The sequence below is a fragment of the Rousettus aegyptiacus genome, unplaced genomic scaffold, assembly GCF_014176215.1.
Source record: "Rousettus aegyptiacus isolate mRouAeg1 unplaced genomic scaffold, mRouAeg1.p scaffold_m13_p_3, whole genome shotgun sequence".
NCBI lineage: Eukaryota > Metazoa > Chordata > Mammalia > Chiroptera > Pteropodidae > Rousettus > Rousettus aegyptiacus.
The window spans coordinates 104955053-104961052 of record NW_023416306.1 but is presented as its reverse complement, the minus strand read 5'-3'; positions in this window follow the sequence as shown (position 1 = coordinate 104961052).

Here is a 6000-nt window from a genome sequence, read left to right as displayed (position 1 = left end):
GATTCCCTGAATCTCAATCTCCCCAACTTGCAGCCCCACCCAAACCACATACAAGGTGCCCTTGTATGTGCTTGCTAAGCAGTGCCAAGACTCACACTGGTGGCAGCTGGCCTCAGTTTCTGGCATGGCTTCTTGAGGCAACTATAAGCATAGTATCTGTGGATTTCTGGCTCAATCTTAACAGGTGGCCCCAGAGGGACACAGGCTGGGGCTAAAATTGGCCTGCAGCTGAACCCCTCTCAGGACTGTGCCACTGGACACCTACTACACAAAGTGATGCTAATAAGACTGGGAGACTTAGGAGCTTTGCTTAGTACACAGATATAGACACAGAAAAACAGTCACATGTGAAGACAAAGAAGTAGAAATCATATGAGAGACCAGAACCGAGATCCAGGAATAATGGAGTCAAGCAATCTATCAAATGCAGAGTTCAGATCACTGGTTATAAAGATGCTTAATCAACTTAGGGGAAGTGTAGATGAATTTAGTGAGAATTTTAACAAAGAGATAAAAAACATAAAAATGGAAATGGAAATTGTAAAAGGGAACCAGTCAGAAATGCAGAACACGTTATCTGAGATGAAGAATATATTAGAGGGAATCGATAGAGTGGATAAAGAAGAGAACTGAACCACCGATGCAGAGGATGGGGAAGCTAAGGACATTCGATCAGAATGGCAAGAAAAAAGTGGCCAAGTATATAATAATAATTTAAGGAGCCTATGAGACATAATTAAAGATGACAACATCCATGTTGTAGGGGTACCTGAAGATGGAGAACAAGAAGTTGAATATATATTTGAATCAATAATGATGGAAAACTTCCACAACCTGGTGAAGGAAATAGACATACAACCCCAGGAAGCTCAGAAAGTTCCTCAAAAGAGGAACCCAAAGAGGCCCACACCAAGATACATTATAATTAAAATGCCAAAGGTTAAATACAAAGAGAAAATCTTAAAAGCAGCAAGAGAAAAGCAGTTACCTACCAGGGGGCACCCCTAAGACTGGCAGCTGATTTCTCCAAAAAAAACTATGCAGGACAGAAGGACTTGGTAGAAAATATTCAATGTGATGAACACCAAGGATCTACAACCAAGAATACTTTATCCAGCATAGCTCTCATTTAGAGTCGAAGGACAGATAAAGAGTTTCCTAGACAAAAATAAACTAAAGGAATTTATCAATGCCAAGTCAGTATGATAGGAAATGTGGGAGGGACTTTTTTAAGGAAAAAAACGTGTATCAAAAACATGAATAAAGGATGGTAATAGCTACATTCCTATCAATATGTACCTCAAATAGAAAAGAATTAAGTGCTCCAACCAAAAGATAGAGTGGCTGAAAGGATAAGAAAACAAGACTCCTACATATGCTACTTACAGTAGACTCACTTCAGATTAAAAGACACACACAGGCTAAAAAGAAGGGGATGGAAAAAGATATTGCCTTGATGGACCTAGAGGGTATTGTGTTGAATGAAATAAGTCAGAGAAAGACAAATATCACATGATTTCATGTACATGTGGAATGTAAAGAACAAAGTAAACAATGACAACAACAAAAATGGAAATAAACTCAGATACAGAGAATATTTCGAAGGTTACTAGATGGGAGGGGGATGGAGGGATGGCAAAAAAGGCAAAGGGTTTAAGTAGTACAAATGGATAGTTACACAATAGACATGGAGCTGTAAAGTGTAGCATAGGAAAATAATCTTGTAATATGTAAGGGGGAAGAGGGCTATTAAGTTTAGTGGGATGATCACTTTGTGAGTTATATAGATCTCTAACGACTGTGCTGTACAACTGAAACTAATATATTATTGTTTGCCAAGTATAATTGAAAAAACTCATTGAATTGTACACTGTAAATATGGCAACTAATTGTCTATTATAGTTCAAAAAAACTGGAAAGTAAAAGGGGGGATGTTTAACATGGAGAGGGTGGCGAACCGAGGAATCAATATTCCGACTCTGGAAATTTGTTTTTAGTTCCATTTACCCTGTCTGGCACAAAGAGCTCTTTCTGGCATTGAATTGATTGAAGAAATAAAACTTATTTCTGCTTTACATCATTATAACCTGGAAATATTTCCAAAGTACCGGGACAGGCTGGCTCCATACTGTCACAGAAAGCTTTCACTAAAGTGACAGTGACAATACTGTGTCTTGTACAGGACCTTAGGTGCTTGACAAATAATTTTCAGCAGTGTACTCTGAAGACCATAAGGCTAGATCTCAGAGGACTGTAGAACCCTCTGAGTATGTAGAACTGGGCGGGGGTGGGGGAGGTGGGGGGCAGGGTCCTCTGTGCTGAAACAGGTCAGTGTCTGGCTGACTGGAATGTAATCCGTACACTCAAAATTAAAGCGTTATGAGAGGGAATCTATTGCCAAACCCCACAGATATTGCTCCCATCAGAGAGAAAGATATTCCTTCTGAACCACATATCCTTCCATTTCTTACAGGAAAATCAGCGCCATTATAATTATGGGACCACCATCATAAACTCAATTCTTCATTGACCAAAATATCATTACATGGCATATGACCATAGTCTTGTTTACTCTTTTAGACTTCCACCACAGGACCTTTGCACAGGTTATCCCTTCTGCCTGGAGCGATCTCTCTTCCCTTTCTGCCTACCTATCTTCCAGGGTCACCTATTTAGGTAAAGGTTTCCTAACTACCACCACTGGGCTAGGTCACACGCCTTCACTGTACACTTCAGAGCTATGTACTCTCTCCTTTGTCTCTTGCAGTTATTCATTTAATCTGTTTATTTTTCAGACTCTAAGCTCCATACGGCAGGAACTAGGTTTGTCCTGTGTTCTAGACCTTAGCTCATTGCTTGGCATATGCCATTAAATGTTAGTTAAATGGGTGAAAGAATGGGTCCATTAGCCACCACCATGGTGAGACCCTGCCAGTCAGAGTCTCCGAAAAAATTCTGTCCCAACTGTGGTCAACAATCCCTTTTTGAGGTAGACCTTAGAATAGCTGAAGATAGCCATTATTTTAAAAATTAACTATTAAAATTAACTATTAAAAATGAAGTAAAATCCCTGTAGTCCATAAATCCAAGGAACATTTGTTAAGTCACATTTTGTAAAATTTTGCTTTTAAATTTGTAATTGGTTTCACCTGGGTTATTATCAGGAAGATAAAATCTTTCTTTTGGTGTTTATACCTCTCCCAGAATTTTCCAAGAATTCCAACCAAAAGGGCAGGCCTTCCAGCCACATGCTTGTTAGAGGAGAGCTCTGTTGTCCACAGGGTCTGCCATACTTCCACCTACTCAGTGTCTTCTTAGAAAGAACAACCGCGGGGCTCTCAGGATTCTACACCCAGGTCCAAACTTTGCTCCCTGGGCTAAGGGGCTGCAGAAGCTTCCAGCATTAGCCACAGGCTTTGCCAAATCAAACCCACCTACATGGTGTTCAGGGACCCTCATATCCAGCCTAGTCCTCCAAGGTAGGATGGTCCCTGTTATTGGACTTTAATTGAAGCTACCATCCTCCACGCTAATCCTCCCAACTTTAAATCTTGGGGCCGAAAGAATTAAGGAGAATACTGTTCTTCACACTCAGGAAACTCTGATACAAAAAAAACCCATCTCCCCAGTGATCAACTTTGTATATTAGTGTCCCCGGGGGAACCAAAACAGGTTGCCAAGATTCAGAGACAATGAGTACCTCTGTCCAGCGGTACCAACTAAGAGAGCAACTTTAGCAGATTTTTTTAAATCAAGACTAAGAACACCTTTTCATTAAAAAAAAAAAAAAAGTGCACTTGGTTATATAAAGGATGATGTAAAGGAAAGCATATATAAATAAATATAAATGTCATCAAATAGGCTTCCCTCGTACAGTTTTCCGAGGTCCAGTCCCAGTAAGAGCTCCTCTCTGCCGGTTGTTATCAAGCTCCCCCTGGGAGCCCATCTAACTCTCTTCCCCAGAGCTGCTCACATCATCCACAGTGTGTTCTTCCCACAAATGCTCCCAAACACACTCCTGCACTGCTCCTCCAAGCTTCCAGAATCCCGGTCACCATCCAATTTAGTTCATCTTTCATTCAACAGGTATTTTTAGAGCACCTACTATGTGTCATGGACTGTGAAGCAGCCACGAGTAAGAGAGAGAAGGTCCCTACCCTCACAGGGCTTTCATTCTAGCTGAGGCCTGAAGCCTGAGGCCAGAACAGATAAAGCTGGGACAAGAGGGATTCTAATACCCACCTCCAGAGAATTAAAGGAGATACCCATTAAAGCATCCAGTTTGAGCTTAATTCATAGAAGGAACTCAACATATATTTGTTTCTTCCCCTCTAACCTTTTGGAGGATAGCATAGCCTTCCCATTTTTTCCCCCTTTTTTCTTTTTGAGGATTTCAAGCATTTTTGAGCTCTAATAAATACAGGGGACAGGGTAAAATGAACGGGTGTGAAGCAAGTTACAAAGTTGTTAGAAATCTTAAAGTCTCACATTTTCTCCCAGGTGATCAATGAAAAAAGATACTGTTGTGCCACTGTTCAATCTTTCTGGAAACTAATGTAATAAAATGTATCAACAATTGTAACCACATCTTGCGATTATTGCTTTTAAATTTGTAAGTAGAAAACATTTCTTGTGCAGCTCTGTGCTAGGCCCTATTCTAGGTCCTGGGACAGGGGTGAGAACAAGAAAGATAAGACCTTAGCTCTTATGAAGCTCATGTTTTAGAGAAAGGAGATTGAATTTAATAAATAAGCAAACCAACATACTAATTTTAAACAATAAGTACTATGTAGGACGCATATACAAAAACAGGGCAATATGCTAGAGACTGGGAATTGGGAAAACTAATCAGATTGATGGTTAGGGAAGAGGTCCCTGAGGAGGTGACATCTGAGCTGAGCCTAGAATAACAGGAGGGGCCCTGGTCATAACATCTGGGGTAAGAGTGTTCATCCAGAAGGAAGAGCAGTAGCCAAGTCTTAGGTAGAGGGTGGTGAGGCTTAGAAGCAGAAGGACCCTTGGGCTGAGGCAAAAGGGCCAGGGCTCAGGGTGGAGATAAAGCTGGAGAGATCTTCAGGGTCAGGTAGATCAGAATAGGACTTTGGGTTGTCCCAAGGGCGATGGGAAAGCATTAGCAGGTTTTAAGTAGGATTTAATTTAGAGTTTAGAAAGCTCACTGGCTATGTAGAAATTGAATCATTCAGAAACAAGAGTGGAAACACATCAGAAGGCTATGGCAGTTCTGTAAGGAGACAGCACAGTGACAGTGTAAGTGGAGAGAACGACAGATTCAGATGTGTTTTGGAAGTAGAGCTGAGAAGGCTTGTTGATGAATGTTGGAGGAGAGGAAAGAGAGGAATCAAGGATGACTTGTAGGTTTTTGGCTTGAACAACTGGGTCATTTTCATAACAATGAGATGGGACAAACTAGGAGAAGAGCAGTTTGAGGGTGGAATTATGAGCTCTGTGGGGCCATTTTCAGTCTGGGATAGAATATAGGCTGTGGAGCCAGACTACCTGGATTCTAATACTATTCTAGACTGCTAAATGATTTTGTGGACAAATTACCTAACCCCTTTTGTAGAGCCGGCATAACAATACAGTCTGCCTTACGAAGTTGTTATGAAGATGACACGAGTTGTTATTATAGATAAAGAGATTAGTGCCTACATTCTTATTGACTCAGCAAATATTTGGTGAGCATCTCTAGGCACTAAATTCTGAGCATATAGCAGGGAACAAATTAGACAAAAATCACTGCTCTTATGGTGCAGTTTGTATTCTAGTTGGGGGAGAGGAGACACAATAAACAAATACATCGTTAAAATATTTAGTATGTTGGATTGGGGATAAGTGCTATGGAGAAAAATAAAGCAGGGAAAAGTGGTGATGAGGGGGAAGTAAATTGCAATTTAAAATAGGATGGCCAGAAAAGGCCTCATTCAGATAGCGATATTTGAGGAAAGTCCTCGATGGAGGGAGAATGCCAGACACGTGGAT